General features: G+C 41.7%; 1 protein-coding gene and 3 non-coding genes across 5 annotated transcripts in view; all 4 read left to right on the top strand.

The window, feature by feature from the left end:
• LOC105452043 overlaps positions 1–23829 on the top strand; it is a 79607-nt gene that overhangs the window by 1460 nt on the left and 54318 nt on the right. Inside the window, exon 1 of one of the 2 annotated variants that reach the window (XM_011692842.1) lies at positions 22836–23058. The exons of the other annotated variant lie outside the window; for it this stretch is intronic. The gene's annotated coding sequence lies outside the window, so the exon portion shown is untranslated. Of the gene's footprint in view, positions 1–22835; positions 23059–23829 lie in introns of those variants that run through there. 2 annotated transcript variants of the gene reach the window in all.
• On the top strand, positions 9226–9307 carry Trnas-gcu. The gene has a single exon. It is a non-coding gene; the product is annotated as a tRNA-Ser (tRNA).
• Trnad-guc lies at positions 9947–10018 on the top strand. Its single transcript has one exon. It is a non-coding gene; the product is annotated as a tRNA-Asp (tRNA).
• Positions 11904–11976, top strand: Trnak-cuu. The gene has a single exon. It is a non-coding gene; the product is annotated as a tRNA-Lys (tRNA).

The following is a 23829-nucleotide window of genomic DNA, read 5'->3' as shown; positions in this document are numbered from 1 at the left end:
TGCGTTATCAGGACGCGATTTCGCTGATCGGCATTTGTCAGGCGTGTGCGAGCAGCGGCGTGGCATTTCCCGCTTCTCTGCGGGATTTAAAAATTCAAGAACCAGTTGCAGCGGTAACAGCTAGAAACTTTGATTTTTTTGTAATTTTTTTTAATTGCTCGTATTACGTTGCATTTCGCGTTAGTCAATTATGTAAGAGTATAACACATATCAAAAGTAAATAAGACTCGAGATTACTCGGGAGAGGGAGAAACTGCGCATCGTTTTCTTTCCCGACAGCGAATCCTCTTTATCGTATAATTTATGTAACCTTTATTAGAATTAAGAACGCGAATTCCGCAGGGATTTGTCGCGGCTGGTAGCCTCGTCGTTGTCTGGCTCGGGGACACGTCGAAAGTTTTCGAAAATATCGCGTATATTTGGGCACAACTGCAATTACTTGGACGATTTTACGACGGCAATAACACGGATTACGGTACGCTATTGATCGCTCGCGTGATCAAGACAACTCTTTCAACACGCGCGGCGCATTCTCGCGGGAGAGGAGCTCCCTCGCCTGAATCTCGCGGCGAGATTGCCGCAAATGCCGCAATTAGCTCGACGTACGCGACGGCTCCCGACCATAAGATCGCAGACAAACGTTCGCATATTTTTTTTTTGTCAAACAGAGCGCTCCCTCGGTATCGTTATTACGGCAAAATAATTATGCCGGTGATAATGACGTGAAACGCGCGGCAGCGCGCACCGCAGTGCAGCTGGATTTACGCGAGTTTATATACGCATCGAATTTACACCCGCACGTTCGCGGATTTCATGGCCTCATATATCGATGAACCACCGACACGAATCGGACACGAGTTGACGCTCAAAACGTGTTAAAATACCGTAACGATATAAACTGCAACGGTGTTTCTCTCGTGTCATTTGCGCGCCGGGGAAAACGGAAGCGAGCCGAAATAGCGTGTAGCTGTCACGGTAAACCGCGTGAAAAATCGATACTCGCAACCCGAGTTTACTCTTGCAGATAATCAGAGAAACGCCGCTGGATATATGATGCGCGTACATTGTATGATTGTATAACGAAACAAATCGGTGCGTTATGAAATTTCGTGGAAAATGTAATCCGAAATGTCGGATTTTAGAGCCGATATGTAAAGCATTATTATCTTTGGTTTAGCGCTCCAAGGTACGCATTTTCGCATTGCGTGTGTTGTTACTGCCGTGTCGTAAATTCGCGCAAATAATTACCGCTGCCAAGTGCAATTTTCGGAACTATGAAGGTTCGATATATCAAAACTGTTTGGATAATAAAATCTGGAATCTTTAATGAGAGGGGATTCGTCGAGAAATCCGGGAAGGAGCGGATTTTCCTATTTTATTAGAATTATAACTTCGAGGAAGATCGCTGTTTATCTCATGCAGTCTTAATACGTTTTATGTACGTGTATAACAAAGTGGAAGCGAGTCAAGTTTATAATTCACAAAACTCGCTTTATACACAAGATTTTGCATTCGAGACGATTTTCATTCCTTAAGTATGAAAATATATTTACAGAGTTTATAAATCGAGAATCCGCCGCTCACTCCTTACATTATTCATCTAATTTACGGCGCGGCGTTATATCCGCTCTTATCCTCACAATGTGCTTTTTGCGTGTTCCAATTTATCTTTTTACGTTTGCCGAGTTCCTATATATTCTCTCGCAACTCATTCGCACGTGTAACACGTGTTCCGAGCGAGTTCACGCGCCGCGAATTAAGGGTTAAAGCCGTAATATCGAAGAGCCTCAGTCCCATCATTCTCACCTCGTGTATTTTTAGCGCGGCATACATACGCGATCGCGAAAAGGTATTGCACCCACGGGGGGAGGGGGGGAAAGAGACGGGAACGCGCGCGGGAGAGAGGAGGAGAAAGAAAGAGACGCGGCGCCTCTTCCTCTCACGCGCGCGGATCTCTCTTTCTCTCTTTCACTCGCTGATCGTTCGCTTGCTCTTTTTATTTATGGACTTGATATTTCGTATTTAACCCCTTAGCGCCGCGCGCACTTTCGAGAGCTCTCCGCGTGTCTCGATCGATCAAGATTAAAGCCACACCAATCGCGAACTTTAATTTACAAACACGCGCACCCGAAATTCTGTTACTTTCGTCACCGTTTCGCAAAACGTACGTCCTGCTGCGCTCGCGCGCGCGTCTCTCGTTCGCCTCATTCGCCCCGAATGCAAGTAAGAACTTATGTAAGTGCACTCTCGAGGACTTAATCTGCTTTTAGGCGCCGTGGCGAAAACCAAGGTCCGCTGTTACGGCGCTTACTTTGTCACGCGAGTTTCGCCATTCTCGCACTTCGAGTATTCAATCCCCTCCCCCCTCTCTCTCTCTCTCTCTCTCTCTCTCTTTCTGTTAATCACTTCGTTGTGTATTCGGGTCCTCTTTCGTGTACACGTTTAACGATGTAATTTATGTGACGCTACTAACATGTACAAGCCGTGTAATTTACGGCGTTACGCGGACGTATTTTGTAACTGACAACGGATCGTAAACGTTACATTTTAGATATATACATATAAATCACAATTGATATCGTACTTTTCAAGAGATTTTAAAGGTTTTGCGCAGATACCTTTTATAGCGATCTCCTTCATATCAGGACGTAAAGCGATAATTCACATAAATTCTGATATTTTTTGTCTAACTAGCGATAAAACACTCGCACGTTTGAAACTCTGAATCTATAGCTATTCCTAATTTCTATTCCTTCTATCAAAAAGTCATTAAACGCGAAGATTCACGATTTGCCTCTTTAGATATAAAGCTTACCTATCGATCAAATAATTCATCTGAGATATCCCGCGGCGGATAAGCGATAGAGCTGGTAGCTGATACATTGATAGGTATTGACCAGACCTGATCTAGTCTCGCATTCCTCGGTATTGGCCGGCGGCATTAATCAAGGCATATAATACCACGATTGACCTTATTCAGCGGAGAGACACCGGTCGGCGTTGGCGCCAGTGATCTTACGACGTGCGAAACTTCGATGTGTCCTCGATAGGTGCCATGCGTTCGCCAATTCGCGGGTGCCTATACGTGGCTCTCCTTGTCGCCGCCGCGACCTAGAAGTGAAAGTATCCTTATCGAGATATACGCCCATCTCTCGTCTGTCGCCTGTCGCAGGCGCAGGTGCCTAGGCGTTATAGAATTTTCAATTTTTTTTTATTTTCACAGAGATCGTTACACAAAGAGAGAAAGAGAGAAATGTTTGAAACGTTAATCGAATTCCACATGTATACTTCGTATCTCAAAATCAGTTGTAGGGATGGCACCGTCGAACGCGCTCCACTTTCACCGCTGTTAAACGCTGCAAAACGCGATTTTTGTCACTAACGTGCAATTTACGGTAGTATAGATAGCAGAGTATCGCGAGGCGGACGATAATTACGGTCTTGTGAGATGATTTAGATATTAGATACTGGACTTATTGATAGCCTTGACGATTGCGAAAATATATGTCTTTCACCGAGTGATACGGGCGACTTGTAATACCCGGCTCTCGATAATAAACCTCAGAAATGACCGTTGTAGATCGATTTCAGCACCGCGGCGCTTGTTAATTGGCGACGATAAAACGCGAGTCTCCGCCGCGCCGCGAGGCACTAATGTCTCGTATACGCTGTTGATTTAACCCCCTTCCTCCCCCCTTCCCCCGCATCCGTCCCAAACACGGTCACGATAGCGCGCAATTAGCGTCAGCGTAATAGCGGCGTTCATTAACATTAACGATCGTATGGTAATACGAGCAGAGAAGTAATCGCGCATTGTTCGCCCGACCGGTGATAACGGAGTAGGCAGCAGACTCCGTAGAGGAGGCAATCGCCATCGCGACGTCCCACACGAATCCCCAATTAGATCCGCCTAGGAACTGCTAAACTGCGGAAAAGTCAGCATTGTCTGCGGTAGAGAATGAAACTCAGTTTAAGGGCGGGGAGGGGGAGCAGGGGAGCTATTTTTGTTATTGGAAATTGCGTCATCTTGTGCACAGTATACAGCCACATGTGCATCGTGACGCAGATTGTGCCCGACTTTTCACGCAAATCTTCAATTTGATGCTGTTATCATGAAATTAATTGCTGCATTATAATTATGGCAAATAGTCGAACTTTTTTGTGAGGATGCTTGATTCACAGAAGTAATTATTCGTTTCTTCGAGAAATTTGAAATTATTTTTTATTGCAAACTCTTTTTTTTTTTTAACGTATATCTTGTCGCGTGCGCGTAATCAGTCTTCGAATTAAATTTCTCCGTGAAATTCAGGTGAAACATCTGCACGACGCTGATTGAAAAATAAGCTTTTATTTGGAATTATTTGCACGAAATCGAAGCCTACATTTTGTACTCCTCGTCCAAATCTGCAGCAGAGAAGTTTCTCGGGAAGGAGCGACGAGTGGAGGTGACGAAACCGAATCCTCGTCGAGACGAGGGACACTCGCGCGTATAGATCGCTCTAACGTACCACGCTCTAACTTGCGTTGCGAGATAAATTCTGAGTCATCCGATCGCAGTCGCTCTTTACATACCATAGAGAATTTACCACCTCCGTGGGAATGGGCGAATTTCCATGGACGTGCATTCACACCGCGCAATACACGGAAATAATTCTCGCGCCGTCGACACAAATGGACTCGATAGCGCGGACAGTCTGCGATTCCCAATGTGAAATAGTTGGACTATGTACATTATTATCGGGAAAGTAAACACAACGCGTGAGCCGAGACGCTCGTGTATATAGAGGAAATCGTTGCCTGAAATCACGGCAGTATCGCAAAGTTATATGAAATACGAATTGCAATTTATTGCGCAGCGATATCATGTGAGAATGTAGTTTAAGAACAATAAGGAAAACGCGATTTAACATAATAGTACCATATTTATACTAACTATTGATGTTATATATATAGAATTTTTTTATTTTTAAAGTTTTGAAATTCTATTTTTTATTAATTCGTCCTTTATGTTTGATTATACAAAAATGATGATATTTTAGAAGGATTGCAAATAATTTATTGGTATTTTTATTGCGATGTGAAAAAATGAAATTTATTATGCAAATGTTACGAATTTTTTCAAATAATTTACCAATAATTTTACAATTAAAAACTTAACATCCATCTTTATCGCGCCAATCAAACAGTCCCGTAAACTGATCTACACAGCCATTTATGTTTATTATGACAGAAAATAAGCGACGGGAAGCCCCGAAGATTCCGACGTGTGTTGCGAATGCACGAGGCGCGGACAATGTACGAGTTTCGGACATTCAGACACGGCGCGACGTCCCTCTTCGATGGACGCGGGAATGAATAGCGCCCGTGAAATTTTATCGGGCATCTCTTCGCCATTTCAATTACGCAATTTCGAAACGAGACACACGTCCGGCGTGTCTCGGAGCCGGTTAGTTTCCCGGCGATTGACCAATCGCGCCGAGGGGTTTGATTGAACGCAGATATCGCGACGTATTCTCGCACGCGCGCACGCGCGGGCGCGCGCATTTATATACACAGCCCCGTGAATATAAAGCCCCGTGCCTTATAAGGAGCTACCGCGAATCTGTTTATTCGTTCACCGAGCAATTATCGCGATACCATCGCGCTCTCGAGTCGGAGGCGACGAGACAGGCCGAAGGGCGAGGATCGGAGATGTGCGCGCGGAGATGTGTGTGGGCACGTGTTGCCACATAAATCATGCGTTTACAATGCGCGAGGATACGTCTCTCGATAATCGCTACTTTGCAGAGAGATTTAACTGTGCTACAACGACGTACTTTGCACAGCACACGTAACGTTTTATTTCCACCGGCGTTCAAGTCTGAAAACCGAGTTACTTTCGTTGGAGAATCGTATCTACTCGATGCACTCGATATTAGATATATATAAAATTTTTCATAGTATTTTAGAGAGCACCCTTTCTATTGCATTTTTATCGTTTGCAAACAATCTTTTATTCAAATGAAAAACTTTTATGTTTTAGTTACGAATTTATATAAATATTGCAGGAAATGAAATATCAAATCTTCGTCACTTCTACTGTCTTTTGTATTTTCAATTTGCAAGAACTTATTATTTTCACGCCAGGATTAAATCCGAAGCACAAAATCGATTGAACTGACACGATTAACACATTGATACAAATGCAAGTCGTTTAAATGGTGTCGATTAATTTCCTACGAATGAAAGCAGAGCCCGGCTGCGTCTCGTCGAAACTTAGATTTATCGGGTGCATAACGTTCTTGAGTAGGGACATTCATTAAGTATCCACTTGAGCGACTCGTCGCTTTAGATATCGCCGCGACGAAGGAGCAACTGCCATTTTAAGCGATTTCTCTTGGAATAGGAGCTTGCTAATTCGAATCGATCGGCGGGATAATTGTAATATGGCTCAATTTAACTTCCTATCCGTATTTTATGTCAGAATCCCAGTCTGTCGTTAAAGAACGAATTTTATTATTAATATTTTATCTTTTTGCTGCGAACAGTCGAACTTTTGTTTCACGAGAGCGTGTACTTATCAGCGTTAACAGCTTATACAGTAGATCTTTATCAATTAAAGTCTTAAAAATTTATGCTAAAAATTTATCTTAAAAATTTGAATTTACATGAAAAGAATTTTTTATCTCAAACATTTTATCTTAAACAAAAGAAGGTGTCGCTCTTTCTTCTTAGCAGCCAAATTGACGAAAAGCAGATAAGCGATTACTGAGAAGGCTTGCATAAAATTGCGATCCGAAATTGCTCGTTTCGCTCGTTTTATGGTAGGCCCGGCCCATCGCTTGACACGCGTGTGTAATTATTTAGACGCGTTTCCATTGATCTTCGGTTCTCGTTAAAGTGGCACTTCGCCGCTCTCGCATCTTCTCGCGCGCGTCGCGATAATGCACGTGGTTGTGCATTATTCATGACATCGGCGTGCGTGCCATGTACACGCCGCTACGTGGAAATTAGAGAAACGTTGCACCTGCTCTCATTCGCGGCCGGGTGTCCCGCCGCGGCCTTAATGTTTGTCCCCATCTGTCGTTTTGCGGCTACAATTAATCGCGACGACGACGCCATGTCGCCGCCGCGGAATTCCACCGACGAATGCCTGGCGATCGCCACGGAATTTCGGAGTGTCGCGTCGAATTCCACAAGCGCAAACAAGGACGAGCAACATGCGTTGCTTCACTATATTTAGTCCTACGATACACTTTCTTTTTTTATTTTCAGTTTATATTTAATATTTGTTTTCTCGTTCCACAAAAATATATTTTCTCACGTGCGCCTCGTGTTTCAAGTATCAAATATTGATCAATATTGATCCTTAGACGCAATTTAATTTATTTCAAATTTCTCCGACACGAAGCACGAATCGAACGCCGAAGAAGAGTCTCATTTCTAAGCTATTTATAGGCGACCTTCGGTATGATTCATCGCCTGCATATCTCTTATCAGCGCCTGAAACTTAAACAGTGTGTCCACATACATATACATATGACGTTACATTCGCTTGAAACTTTGAATACATTTATAATTTTGAGCACAGAAAATGTGTAAAAAGGTGTAGATACACGAGTTTGAGATTCGCTCGCACCGTTTCCGTTCGGCACAGTCGCGAATTCGTTCGTATATCGCGAATCCATTCGTGTCGCGGCAGCGATGACGAACGATGTAATTGATTTATCAACTCGAACTAATCGCAATTCAATCCGGCGACGAACGCACTGACACTGATACGATTACGACGCTAAATCGCGTACCCTCGTCAGGCCCACGCGACAAGACGATTATACTGGCATTATTAATTGGACTAGAAACGGTAGTCTATTCCTTGCTTTCATTCTCACGCACGTGCGTCCGTTTGTGTCTTCATCGATCACGCGAAGATTCCTCGTCGGAATCTCGACAACCGATAATCGCGCACGCGTGGATCGTACAACTTAATCTGTCATATTATACATCAATTAACACGTATTTTATATATAAAGCGATACTTCTAAAATCTTAGTCTTTCATTTAATCGTGTCTGATTGAAGACAGATAGAAAATTTGAAAATGTGAAAACAGGAATATTTCACGTTATTTATGACATTTTTTTAATATTAGAAATATAAATTTTGCTTGTATGAGAATATGCATTGCAGGAAAAAAAAGTTTTGTATTCTCCGGATATTTCCAAGATGAGTTCATATTGTTGATGTAAACGAAATTTAACAAGCGAAACTTTTCTTGCTTATTGTACGCAGTGTATATATCTTGTAAAAAAGTGATTATGACTTTATAAATTTTTTGTAAGGTTTTATGATTAAAAGAGGATCTGGCCGGGTTATATTTAGGGTTCACCGTAATTACGAATTTATCGCTGCGGAGGCGGTAATTTTATTTCGGCACGCACATAAGTATGTATGTATAATAATCGGGACCGTGCCTTCTCGGGCTATCATATTGGCTGAAACTTTTGTAATAAAAGTTTCGGTGGCCAAAGGCGGTAATCACGGGCTAAGGAACTTATTACCAAGATTACATTACACAGTCGTTCCTTTCAATTTATCGACACGCGCGCGTTGAGCCATAGAAGTTTCATCGTTCTTTCGCCAATCAGACTTTAGATAAACGCTGTAATCCGCATCATGGTGAAATATGATGTTATAAGTATGATTAAAGGTTGCCGACGTATAGCGAGTTTAACTTGTAATTTAACTTACAATTAGCACAATGTGTTCTAGTAATTCAATTCATTATTCAGTCGTTAGGCTAATTACGAGAGAAATCGCCAACGGACAATAAAGATGAATATATTAAAAATTTCTTTCTATAGAAATAGTTTATCATTATATTATATATTATACATTGTGCTATGTTTTTGATATGACGAAAGATCGTGGAAATAATTAATTTTTATAAATTATTAAAATAATAAAGTTACAATTTTAATAAAATAATATATTTTTAATTTATGTATAATTTTATATAATATAAAATTATAATTATAATTTTATACATATAAATATATTTCAATATAACAAATAAAATATTTGCAATTAGGAAGAACTATTATGTTTAATTAATATGTTATAGAGGATCTAAAAATTATATTTTCTAAAAAATTTGACTGTTAATATATTACTTAAAAAATGATGAAATAACAGGTAAATTTGGGATGCATTATGGTCTGAATATTACGACAAAAATGTAACCGAAGACGGGGTGGCCGAGTGGTTAAGGCGTTGGACTGCTAATCCAATGTGCTCTGCACGCGTGGGTTCGAATCCCATCCTCGTCGAAAAGTTTTTTTACTATGGTGTTGCAGAATTTTGCACGTAATATAATGATGTATAAATTAACAATAATTTCCTCTAGTAGATGTATTTTTTTGTATCTTTTAAAATAAATTGACTTTTCATCTCGACATTCAAAATATATTAAATAAATTGCGAAAAATATATAACAATGTAATTCAAATGTGCATTTTATGTTATTAAAAAATGAAATAGGATATTAATAAATTGATACTCCGATTGTACAAATATCTATATAGATATTTGTTACATCGATGTGTTACAATAAAAAATAATTAAAATGTAATAGAATAGCATTCTGTAAAATTTATTGTCTCCAATTATTTTATATTCTATTATATTTTGAATATTGAGATGCAACCACGCCACGCTGTAAACCGTTAGTTATATTTATTATTAAAATTAAAGTCGACTGTCGAGTTTTCTTGAGGGTTTTGCATATTCTAAATATAAATTCAATTTAATATATAATATATTTATACTTTTAATTATACAATTATTTATTCTGACGAACGACAGATTTTTTATTCATGCCGAGTTCTAATTTGAATTTGTTAGAAAAATTTCTGCAATATTACGGGACATCCGTTTAGAATTTTCTTAGGAAATTTTCCCTCAAGAATTCCTCGATAGTATAGTGGTTAGTATCCCCGCCTGTCACGCGGGAGGCCGGGGTTCGATTCCCCGTCGGGGAGAGTTCTTACTTTTGTAATTTTTCCTTTCACTTGGCTTAAACTCTCATTTACAATACAAAAGCGTATTGAATGACAGTTGCTCTAAAAAAATTTTTTTTTAACAAAAAATCCATTTCTGAATTTATATTAAAGAGTTTATATTAAAGAGTTTATATTAATTTATATTAAAGAGTAAAATAAAAATCTACAGATACCCTGCGGGGAAATATATATTACAAATGTATACAAATGCAGTGGACATTAATTTTATTACAAAAGAAAGCCTCTCCTTCTCACGCATGCGTCTCGGCTTCGACAAACCAAGCACGAATTCGCTCGTAACAGGCGCTCGGCACTACGCAACAATCGATAACGCGAGGACGCCTCCATGGCTCAGAGCGGTTTACAGCGTGGCGTGGTTGCTCGGAATCGGTGTTTATCCCAACGGCGACGCGGTAACTCTAGAGCTAGAAAGCACCGTGAGATACAGCGTGAGATAGGGAGCGTCTAAAAGACGGGGCGCGCCAAAAAGACCGGGGCGGCCGCGGCAGGGGGGAGTTACGGCGTTGCGCGCGGATCGATTATTCTACACACAATACGCCACTGGCAGTGCCTACTGTCGCTTCCTCGTGGATTTACCGTTGGCGCATATCCTTGGTGGCTTTTAATGTAAACTCACGCGTTTCCGATAGAAACCACCCGCGCGGCGGGGGGAGGGGGGAGGTTAAATGCGGCGGGGACGCTTAAAAGGGACCAGATAACAATTTGCCGCGTTAGACGCGATTTACGCATTCGCTCGTACAATTGTCGGAGTGCACAGGGTGTCTTGAGAAACGCGTAGGCGATTCGACAAGTTTCTCTCTGCCGACAATCCTCATTTATGCAATATTTCTCTAGAAATAAAATTTGACAATTTTTAAAATAATGGATAGACCAAAAATATTTAATATATTAAGAAAATATGATATTAAATTTAATACGCTCGAAGAGTTTTATAAATAATTTTTAGAAAAGTATAGAAAGTTGATTATTTAGTTTGCAATATTACTAATACGAAACATACAAATTAATTCTTTCCGTCTTTCTCTCCTCTTATCTTACATTCCATATTTAATATTTACAAGAATTTAATTTTAAGTGAGTAAAACAGTAATTGACGATTAAGAGTTTAAACAAAGATATTAAATTAAATTTATAACGTGGAGAAAAAAACAGCTAAGGATATTATAGTCAGACATTTTTCTCGGGGAACACCGTATACACGACGGTGAAACGACGTTACGATCAGTAATTCTGCGACACTTGTGACATTAATTATTAGGGGAAGTGTCTGGCGGTAGTTTCGCTTATGGTCCGCGCTTATGGCCTTATTAGGTTTTCTTTTTATGCGCACGTCGTATTTATATCATGCGATAAGAGAAAATTTACTGTGCACGATAAGGCTGGGGGGGAAGGCTTTTACCCGGTTATAATATTCTATTCCCCCGTAATTTCGTGCTAGTTTTTACGATCTTTAATTAAAAACAAAATTTTCGAGCACTAGATGTATTTTAAGTAATTAAGAACAATACTACGAAAACTATTGACTCTGTATGCGGATAATTAGGCTGATTGCGCGTAACTAGATTACTTAATACTATTTTATTTGCACAATAATGTAATATACGAATGCGCACTCTCTGTTTGAAAATTAAGATACTTAATTAGGATTGAACATAGGATGCTCGATAATGAGGTTTCGTTAAGCGAATAATTAAATATGTAGAATTGTTAGGATTAATTAAATTTGTAGAAATTACATAATTATATGCATACGCATATATTGCGAATTCTCTCAAATTTCTTCGTTGTATTTGAAACGCACGTGTTCGATTTATCTGGAGGAAAACTTGACATCCCTACGTATGCCCGGCTAGCTCAGTCGGTAGAGCATGAGACTCTTAATCTCAGGGTCGTGGGTTCGAGCCCCACGTTGGGCGATTTTTTTATATTTTTTTAGATCTGAAAAATCCGTTTTCTCGTATGAAAAACGTATCAATCGTTTAGCTAAAATAATTAATTTTTTATACTTTTTATGCATTTTTTGTATTATATTCTCTATATATTCCGCTACGTCTCTTTTTTCAAGTTCAAAACACATTCAAAATTAAATGAATTATATTATTAGTTGATAATTAATGATATGAAGCGAAAATAGTTATTGCCATGCCATGAATATCTCATCAAGTTTTCGTTATTCGATTTAACACTCGGTATATTTAACAGAGAGACGTATTGAATCTCGGATGAGATCACGTCGACAAAACCTGTCGACATGAAGGATTCATTCCATTCATCAATTAGCAAATGAAATAAGTGATGTTTGATCAGCACGTATTATCCACGTATCGAGAAAAATATTTACCACCACGAGAGCTCCACTTTCGAGTTTTGTTTGCCAAACAAAGGTACGCATACACGAGAGAGAGGTACATACATACGGGAGATACATGTGCAGAGTGTGTCTACGCGTGCAGCTGTTTCGCGGTGAAATCGGGAGAGCAAACGAAACGAGCTCCGAGGAAGTTGTCGGATTGCAAACACGGCTTGTTCAAACAGTTTTACGTAGCATTGCGCAGCAACAATACGGTGGTGGATGTCGTCGTTAGCGGTACATGGTTGCACCTTTATCTTATCTATCCTTCACCGAGAGAGATCGAATCGATTCTTTTTATCTACGAGTCGACAGATATGGGATTTCGCGCGTTGACTGTATCCTCGCGTCGCCCGCGGGCCCCGCAGCGAGTTCTGGATGGACGTCATTTGATAAGAAGAGATAAATCGAAGTTAGATATATGTATCATTCGATTGGCTGCTTCCACAGATGTAGAATCGCCACAGCGCGTCACTGCAGTAATAGAAAATCGATAAATGCACGTCATACACACACATATCGATGAAATTTAGAATCCACGCCTGAAATTTGTGCAGCAAAAATTATTTTGCTACGTAGATATATATTATAAATAAATATATATCTTTAGATTTTATTCAGTCAAATATTCTGTTGCATTTAACGTAAAAACACCTGCAAAACCTCGGCACGATCTCTCTCTTTCTTCTCTTGTGCGCGGCCTTTATACCTAGATGAAATAAATCACACACACAATCCATTTACGTCCGCGGCAAGAATTGAATTCGGGCACCGATCGTCTAGAAGCAGCTTTTCGAGCGAAGTTTCGCCGAGAGCGATTGGTTCGATAGCCGATCGACGGCAAAAACGATTTCGTTCATTGACTAGCGTGTCTGGTTTGACCGGTCGGGGATATGACAAAGGGCGGCGAGGAAGGGGGGGAAAGGAAGGATATAGAGCAGCGACGATTGCTTCTCCTTCTGGCTGCAAGTAATACCGCGTCTTTCCGAGGTAAAGCGAGTCGTTCCGCGACAATGGATCTTGCCGGGAAGCACACCGAATGTATCCCGCGAATCGTTGTCGGGAACATTTTGTCTCTATCTTTGTCACGCTGCGCGACACGGTAGCAAGAAGAGAAGGTAGTAGTAGTGACTGATAGGACCATCGGGATCCGTTTGTTCGCGGATAAAATAACAAATTTTGACGTGAGAAATGAAGACGAAGTAGATAAATCAACTGAGAGAGTCCAAGTGAAACTTTTCCGCTTTAATTCGTTTTGAAATTGTACTAACAACGAAATTCTTATTAAAAGGAGAAACAATTATCGCTTTTTTTTTAGATTAGATTAGATTTGTATCCAATCAGATTATGATATGGATATAATCGAGAGAAGAATTAATTGCTAACATTATAATTAATTAAATATATTTGTGACTTTTCTCGAATTAATAATCTATGAATTAGATTCAATAAATATATATAAATTAAAAACTTATTTGTCAGTTTATAATTTGAATAATTAAGCGAACACAATCTTTTTTTCCGATTTAATTCAGCTCTTTTCCGTCAGCAAAAAAATTTTTTATGAAAAAGTATACAACATCCAATTCCATTACGGAATTACTTTCTTTATGACACAGAGGAATTTCTCGCGTGTCTGAGGGGGCACACGGGCTTCACGTGTCCCATATGTTATAGTTGTTTCATCGTGAGGATTTGCGGCTCGTTTGACATAAAAGACGCGCCGTAAATCCGCGGATTTCGATGAATGGCGTGTCATCTCGTCGCTTCTCATATATCCGCGCGACCTTCCGGGTGTCGCGGGCCCCCTTACGGGCCTCGTCATCGTCGGTCCTTAAGCGCCTGTCGTTAATCAAACGAGATTTATGCTCCTGTGGTGATTCTCGCGTCGCGTAACGAGAGCATAAATTTCGCGATTTACGCTCGATGATCGAAACCAGCGTCTCGTAAAAGCGCAATTGCGAACCGAAGAATTTTAATCTCTCTCTCTCTCTCTCTCTCTCTCTCTCGAGGCGTAATTCTCTGTATATATGTCTTTTAATTTGCGGGTTAACTGCTCGGCGAATTTTAGCGTCGAAAATTTATTGAGTGGGCGAGTAATGAGCTAGAATATAACGGATTTCATTACTTATTGTCAATCAATATATATATAGAATATAATGTGGAACAATATGATATAATGACAGCGCGATGACGTGTATCACAATATACAATTTATGTTACGCGACATTCGTTAAATCCGGAAGTATTCGTGCCCGCCGAGGCCGATTAATTAAATAATCGTGATCGACGTGCCGCGAATTCGCGCGCGTAAATGCACAGGAGGCCGCCCGTCGATGTGCACCGTGTGATGAGTTCCACGGCAAATTGCCGGTGCTCGTTTAAATGCGCCCTGCACCTTCCACCCTGGCACACCCTCCTCCGCGGTGAAGCCACGCGCGCGCGGGTATTTACTTCAAAAGGGGACACACGTACGTGCGACTACTGGTTGGTTTAAAGAAAAGAAAAAATAAAAAACGAGAAAGAGAGGGAAAAACAAGAGAGCAGTCGGAGCTGCAGTTCGAGGGTCGTCGTGCAGTGTATAGGCGAACAAGAGGGGCGGCACGCCGCAAAAGATCCCGACGAGGGAATAAATATGCGGGGGTGCGCGCGGGCGCGCCCAAAGACGCATCGCGCAACCCTCGCGTTCGCCGACGCGTTTGACGTTGTCGTTCAACAGAGCACCCCTCCACACACTCGGGGCACTTCAGAGCGGCGACGAGTCGTGCGGTAAACGAAGCCGGTAATTGCCGCCGCCACGCCTGTTTGCAGAACTTCACCGCGATTGATCGATGCGCACTTCGGCTTCGGAAAGTTCGTTAATCTTGGGTTACCCAGCTAACAAATGGATGATACTTTAACACTTGAATAAAATAACGCGCCGTTATACCGTTTACACAGACCGTGTTAGGAAATACTGTAGTTTGTTAATTGTCACATAATTCAATTTTACACGCGATAGCTAGATAGAATCTAAAAAAAAAAAACGTCTTTGATGCGCGATTTATTCTAATGTGCGGTAGATTAGATAAAATCTACATTTTATTTATTCGATTCTCTTAGGAATATCTCAGGACACTAAACACGTACGTAATTAAACAATTAAAAGGAATTATCATAATGAGTGTGAAAAAAGCATCTAGCACTTTGCGTGACGCTTCCGACATAAAAAATTCCGAGGGCGCAGCACGGGGATTTCTGGGGTTGCAAAAGGGAGAAAGTGCATGTTTGGCGTCTCGTAATGCCCAGTTTATCCACACTAGCGGCAGCTGGGTCGACTTTCGGACGTGCATATATGTACACGCGTGAATACACGGATGAGTGGTCGAGCAACGTATTGACACATTCGAGAGTCCACCCGAGTCAGGTTACTCGGGCCGAAACCCCCGGAACCCGGCTAGGGTGTGTAAATCGGTCTCTATCTCCGACGCGCTCCAAGGTGTAGCCGTTTTGCGACGACGACGACGATGACGGCGACGACGACGACGCATGCATGCCTCGTAGGAGACTCTCGGAGAGAGGCTATCTCCAAGAGGATGGCGCTTTTTTTTGCGCTCTCCCTTCCGGCACGCTCGGCGAAGCGCGACCGGACGCGAACGCGCGCGGAGTCTCCGCGCGGTGGCGGCGGTTTTCGCTAACGAGCCGTGAAATGAATCCATACATTGTTCCAGGCAGCGCGCGCGCATCGTACGCGCGTTCACACGTGCGCCCGAAATCGAGAGGAGAGACCGTCCCCGGCCTGACGAGTCGCTTGCGGAAGGAAAGCGGGCCCGATTGACCGTGAAATTTCGCTGTCGCCGTCGTCGCGCCGCGACGAGAGTAGGCTCTCTCGAGCGAGAGCGCGCGGCGACCACGGCGGATTATTACCTCGGCATTGCATCTCCTCTCTCGTTGGGGCGGATCGGTGCATCGTCGAAGTGCATCCGACGCGTCCCTCCAGCGGTGTTATGTCTCCTGCTTTTTTTTTTCAACTCATTCCGCTGAAGCGAAGATGCAGCGATTTGTTACGACTCCCCAAGTACCTCGTAAATAACTTGAAACAGCAAATGATTAAATACGTTTATCTAATTAACATGATTAAACGATGCGATGTCGGAAGGCCTTAATTTTTACGTTAGAAAAATATAATCTTTGATGGTGTTTCAATTAGTTTACATAAGTTAAATAATTCGGCAGGGATGCACAGTCGTACAGTCATTTGGGATTAGCCAACGGACCCGAGCTCAAAATACACTGCGGACACGGTCACGTACATTTACACATTTATATATGCTTACATTTTTATGAACGACAACGCAATACGTTTGAGTAAAAGTGGAAGCAAGACCTATTTTAAGCGTAAAAAGGAAAAATAGATTTATAAAACTACATTATGCATATTTGATATAAATAGAGTTGACAGGTTATTTTTTTTATTTGTATTTTCCTTAATTAAGGAAAAAGAACGTGTGCAATTCAAATGAGAAAATGTTCTTTTCATCAATCTGATTTTTCTTTCTCTGCGGAAATCCTACTCCAGTTACGGCTATCTATTGCCCCTCGTCCTAAACATCGGAAGTCGATCTTAATAATTTATCGCTCCGCCGGTAGTTTCTCGATAAAATATTCAGAAAGCTGCTCGTCGTTCGAAGTTTAGTACTTTCGTTCCGAAGTGCTCTGTAACTGTTGTACATATAGAATCAGTAGTACGATACCGTGAAGTCAAAATAATATTTAAGAGTTTAATAGCCAGAAAAATTAGCGTATATAGGTTTATTGATTAAGAATATGCTTATGAAAAGTAATTTTGATTTAATAGTGAAATTAATGATGCCTTGATTATAGAAAATTTGTATTGAAGTACTTTGTAAATGTATGACGTATAACTGTACAAATTTTATTATGTTCTTTATATCGAGAAACAAATGTCTTCGACCACCCGTAAAGAAACCGCGAGATGCCGCTTCTTCATTGAAATTCGAAGAATGTCAGAACTTTCCGGCAGTGTATAATTTTTTTTTCCGAGGGCCAGCATATATGAAACCGAGAATTTCGGGTGGCATTACGGAACCCCGCTGAATTACGACGTCATTAAAATCTCGTCGTGCGGCGTATTCTGTGAGGACAATCGTTCTTTTTTCCCCCCTTTTTCGTTTCGCCGTGGAATCGCGCGTCGTGGGTGTGCCCGTCGACTTTAGGTGATACCAGGTATCACCATATTTCCGGTTTCTGCATCTTTCACGTTTACACGATAATTGAATTTATTCACGGATAATTCGCGTGAAAGCGAATCGTACCTGTATCACTCGTCGAGATATGCACTTTCCAGTTTATCAATTAGTAAAGTTACGCAACGCTGCATCCTCTCGGACAAAATTTAATAATTTATATAAATGAAATCATATTGTTATATTTTATATAATTATCTCATTTACATAATGTTGAGTCAAATATCAAGAAAATAATTTGCTTTCAGATTCGTTTTTTTTTTTTAAATCGTGTTCGACGTACTGCTTTAATTGATATCAATATCAATCGTAATCTTAAAAATATGACCGATTTAAATATTTATTCGTCGACGTAATGACATGCATGCACGAGTGTAATTTGCATTAATCTCGCGTTCTCATTTAATATTTAATACGTGCGTCACGCTGTCACTGCACATATGCCACAACGCGATTTTCCATCGCGGGTGAATTTGCATTGCAACGTGAAATTCCGCGGACCAGAGATCGACGGACCGTCCGCAAATCGGGAATTAGGTTCATACGCCGTTCGCGTTACGCTGTCGACTTCGGTGAAATCGTCCGCTCGCCGGTTATCGACATCTCTCGTACACGATGTGCAATGCGTCGTTCCCGTGTGTCCGTCCGCCGTTTCTCCAGGAATTTTCTGCTCCGGGGAAAATCCGCCTAGGTCAGATTATTCCGTTATCGCGGGAGAAATCGTGGAGAGTCGACCGATAGCGTCCGACGCCGGCACGTCGCGGGATTACCCGTGTGCACTTTACGGAAGTAAAGCTTACGCGGCGATATCGACTCCCGATGACATCCGATAATCCCGAGATATTCGCCGAGGGCGAACGTGACTCCGCGGCGGCGGAGAAGTCATTCGTATATAAATCGCGATAATATTCCGCATATTCTTTAATAACGACAAACGGAACGTCGCGTCGCATCGCTGGGAAACGAGAGACATTGTCAACGTCTGATCTGACATTTCCGCGACGATTTTCAGTTCATCGCCCCTTGAATTTTTATTCTCGAGATATTTTATACAATCTACATTCTACTATCGTATATATACGGCTATAATTTAAATACTTTCACAAACTGCAAGAACCGCGTGATTTTTACAATAAGCTCTCCGAGCTGCCACGCCGATGAAAACCAATATTAATTACTACCACGTGGAAAGCTGCACGCTGAGTATACTAAAGTGTAAAAAAAAAACCTGACTCGATATATAGCTCGAAGGCTTTCCTGTGTATTTCACCTTGTTATACCGCGCTTATTTTCTACGCGACATTATACTCCGTATGTCAAGCGGCAAAAGTAATCGATCGATCGAGTGGCGAGGTGTCTTGCCATTCAAGATATTTCTGACTTTCGACGAGCGAGTCAATTTACCCCCCTTATCTGTGCATAACGCCAGCTTCTAATCTGCAGGCTGAAAAGAGGCGCGGGCAAAAAATGAGCCAGCGAGCGGGAGGGAGGGAGGGGGGGGGAGGAAAACCGAGCCGACGAGGGATCCGCGAACGATATAATCGCGCGGCGCATTATCCGCTGGAAAAGCTGGCGCAGCTTCCGCGCGGCGCGCTCTGGATGCCAGCCAGGATAAATATCAATTTTACGACGTCTGTACAGATACATTCTCGTTTCGCCCGGCCAAAACCCGCACTGCCTGCTGCCGGCATGCAGGCAACTCGAATCCCGCGGCCTGCCGGTTTGATTTACGGCTGCCGATCCTCGACTGCGTCACGTTTAACTCCAGAAATACTAGTAGCTATTTCTCCATCAGGCAAAAAGAGATGTACGACGAGCGTTTTTCCATAAAAGTATCGTATCACGGTAAAAGGTCCTGGGCTCGCCAGGATAGGTATAGAATTTCCCGTGACGACTATACAGATACTTTTTGGACGTTTATCCGCCATGCATAAAGCGGAGAATCGTTCGCGAAATATACAACGCGAGTGCAAGTTTTCGTTAGTTCGCGTTATTGCATTTCCTTTTTATTTCGACTATCCATATCCCTTTCCGGACACAAACAGATGCGAACTAGGATACGCGAATCTATACATATACGTATATGTACGCCGGGGACCCTCCGGCGTTACACCCGTAACTTTACGACTCTCGTAAAAGCCCGTTTGATGGCGGCGGAATTCTTTTTTATGCTGAAAAGTAGGATTTTATACGGACAAGTGCAGGCCGTCAGAGAAAGCGGGCACTGAATAATAGCGCGTGTGTGGCGAAATAAATTTCAAACCGCTCGGATATTAAGGATAGCCAGCTCACGTAACGCCATTGTTACGGACTCGCCGTTACGCACGCATTGATAAGCACAAAGTGGAGTAATAAGAGTTCGATCGTCGTAGTTCCGTAAAATAATTTCTCTGTCTTTTGTGTCGAAATCGCGTATCGTAATTTGTTGCATGGGGAAAATAATTGTGCATTGTTGTATAAAATTTTTTATTAATCCAAGTTCTGAAAGTAGGTCAAGTTGATTAAACAATTAGAAACATAGATAATTTATCGAGTAACGTCTCTTATCGAATTTCGTACGAACGATAGATGTTGAAAACTTTCGTGATTTAATTTAATTCTAGTTTAACTAAATTTTAAATAGTCAATAACATTGAAAGGGGGGGGGGGCGAAATGCAATTTTTAGACAAGACGAATTTAAATACAGATACGCGCGTGAAAGCTTAACCATTTTCCCGTATAAGTGAGTTTTAACGAAACCCGATAACATTACATCGAATTTCTGCAGTGAGAGCGTAATCACTTTAGCGAAACTTCGATAAGCGCCGTGTGCGCGCGCGAGCGCTTTAACTAGCCCGCGTCCATTATCGGTCGCGCCACTCTTCGTTATTAGATAAAAAATTAATGGTCGATCAATCACGATCAATTTCAGGGAATGGCATAGTCTGGCGCACGAGGCTCAACCGAGGTGGATGGCGCTTTATCTCTATTTTCTACAGGACACGACCGGTATAGACGGGCGGAGTAAGGGATATTCATATCAGATATGATTTCTCTCTTGCCACGTCGAACTGTCAGTTATCGTCTTATTAACCTATTATCGCACGGTCGAACATTTAATTACGAAGAAGTATCGGTAGTTGGAATTGTTATATGTTGTAAAACTCGTAAATTATCGCTAATATCAAGAGTGACAGATCTAATACCTTAATTACATATATAGATTTATTTAAAGAAATAAATGAAGAAACAGGAAGTCTAGATAAACGTTCTCTCCTTATTGTAGTGCTCAAAAAATTAGTCTAATCATACGTTAACACGTATTGTACGACGAATGTTGAACAGTCGCGGGATCCGAACGCATGAATACGCGCACAACCGCAGCACAACAATGAGTTTAATTAATGCGCTAGACACAGGAATTCCTGCGGCGCTGCGTTTTGATCGTAATGTAGCGCGCGCGATGGGAGTGCACGTTTGGGTCTGATAATTAGATCAATAATCTAAAATCGAGAAGGACTTCAATGAACCTCCAAGGAATTAATAGTCGAACGATTTCAGCGCGCAATAATCTTAATAATTACTTTACGATCCGAAAGCGTCGCAGAATTCTATAATTACAAGATTAACACAGTTATAAAATGAGGAAAATAGAGGCTCTATTAGGTAACAATAGCAAATAATAATAGATAATAATAGATTTATAAATATTATAAATGTGAATTTAACGCAATCTCCAAAATGCATTTTTGATCGATCGAGAAACAATCCCTGCGGCCGGCGTTTATAAATACGGGATCTCTCATCGTGCCATCATCATTTGCTCTTTTGCGCAATGTTTTTTAAGCCACGTTAGCGAGCTCTCACCCTGCGGTCCGTCACTTGGAGCCCCGATTTTCTGCTTCATCGGGACCATCGCCAACGCAAGCCGGCCGGCCGTATGCTAATCGGGTGTGCATGGCGGGAATGAGCGCAGAAACGCCGCCACCGCGCCCTCCGAAGAAGGGCGCGATACGAAGGGGCGAGTCCCCCCCGTCCCCGATGATCCCTTCAACCCGAGTGAGTGACATCGCGCGCGGGAACAAGGGGCGCGCGGATTTTATGGTGCAGCTTTCTCTTTTTTTTCCTTTTCGGACCCGACGGCGATTACGCACACGCGCCGTCCGAACGGACGGACAAACGACGATGACGTGACCGCGTGAAATTGCGTGGGCGATTGCAGGGATTTGTAGCGTGTATCGTTGCAATCGAGAAACGCAGCGTAAGAGTGGGATATTGTATCGGTATTCGGGTGGCATATATGAATAACTGTTTAACGTAGGTGCATGCGCGCATTTTCTGCAGTGACCGATCTTAATAATCGAGAAATCTGTTCGACAATTCGAAATCTTATCGCTTTACGGCGTCTCTTAATTTAAACAATATTTTAGGGCTAAACCGTCGCGCGTAAATAATTAATAAGGAATTTTATTGGGATATTAATTGCTTTCGTTTGATTCAACTTTAGTAAAAAAATTGTATTTTTTAAAGGATGACGTAAATTTTTACATTTCTCGTTAAGTATTTTTCTTTACAATCTGCGCGTTTTTCTATATCTTGCAATTTTCCGAGTAAGTTAATATGTACAGTCATGGACGCATCGGTTGCGACACTTTCTTTTTCGTAGGTTTCAAAACGCACTAATATTTTGCAAATGCGAACCACGATTGGTGTTATACTGTCTCTAGACTAAAGATAGTACATGGTGGTTCGCATTTGCAAAATATTAGTTATCTATAAAGTATATATTATGTATATTAAATATATATTAGAAACTTATAAAAAAAAGTGTCGCAACCGATGTGTCCACGACTGTACATTCTATTAAAGAAGTAAATATATATTCTATTATTAGTCTCTATGCCGGAAATTTTCTAAACGCCGTCTATACAGGAAAACGCAAACGTGCGGACTTCCCGTCGAATTCTACCCCATTCGGCGCACGTGACTCCCAATAGAGAGGGTGGCATTTAGCTCTCCCGTGCGCGTTGTGTAAAAATCCGGTAATTCGCGGACAGGACATTCCCTTGATACCGATATCCCTTTGGGGCACATCGCACGTACGCGCGCATTGAATTGAGGCACCCTTTCCCTACGGCCCTGCCGACCTCCCACTATCCTCTCGCCGGTAGCGGGTAGCCGGCAGCAGTGCTCAGTCTCCGTCGAGCTACCGTCGCGTTCGGAGGTGGTTCGCACCATTTTTTTTTCTCTGTCCGCTCGCTCGCGTCACGAGCGTGATCGCGATTAGACATAAGTGCCACAAGAGTATCGAGTGCGAGTACATAATTATACATTGTGAACGGTTGAAGGAAAAAAATTGTGCCAGGTGGTAGCAGCGCGGCACGCCGCGACCGATGGGGGATGACGTTCGATGGAGAAAAAGGTACGATTCCGTGCGAGAGGGTTGACGGGAGGGGTAGCAGTACGATGGGAAGGGTGTAATGCGTAATGCGTCACGGGAGATGTAGCTCTCCGGCTGAGAGAGGCTCTCGCTCCCGAATCGCGAACTGTAGGGGCGTTTGTAAGATTAGATGGGGCTCTCGGGATCGAGAGCATTCTTGACAAATACAACGCGGTACAATTCGAATTCGGCGATGTATCCACGTTGACGTTCGGCGAGCACCCGCAGTAATCCGGAGCGTGTGTGGAGATTGGAATAGTTCAAATATTTGACATGTCGAAGAATTCGTATCGGATTTTATTACATCGCATGGTTTGGAAATCGTGATCTTTTTTTCCCTTGAATATGCTCGAAATGTAATGCGCGCGAGAGATAAGACGGAAATTGGAGAGCTGGCTTCGAAGGATTTAAATTTGAGCTTAAGGATATTAGTTTGTCACATTTGATCATCCCTTCTTTACATCATGAGAGTCTCTTCTCTTTTTTCTCGCTTTGACGTGTTATCATCTTGCATTGACATCTAATCTCATTTCGACTTGTAAATCACGTGCACTACTACCTACATGAATAATAAGAAAATTTGCAAAATTATGTAAGATATTTTTTTAAGATTTCAGTGAATAAAAATTTATTAAATCCGCGTATTCTGGATATAGATGAAAATAAATGTTATATACAGATTCATAATCAGATTCATAATTGTTTTTTAAGAAGTTATGGCAGAGACATAAAATAACGTGTATAAATAATTAA

Source organism: Wasmannia auropunctata, unplaced genomic scaffold, assembly GCF_000956235.1.
Source record: "Wasmannia auropunctata unplaced genomic scaffold, wasmannia.A_1.0 LD336038.1, whole genome shotgun sequence".
NCBI lineage: Eukaryota > Metazoa > Arthropoda > Insecta > Hymenoptera > Formicidae > Wasmannia > Wasmannia auropunctata.
The sequence above is the reverse complement of the archived record's forward strand: the minus strand, read 5'-3'. Positions and strand labels throughout refer to the sequence as shown.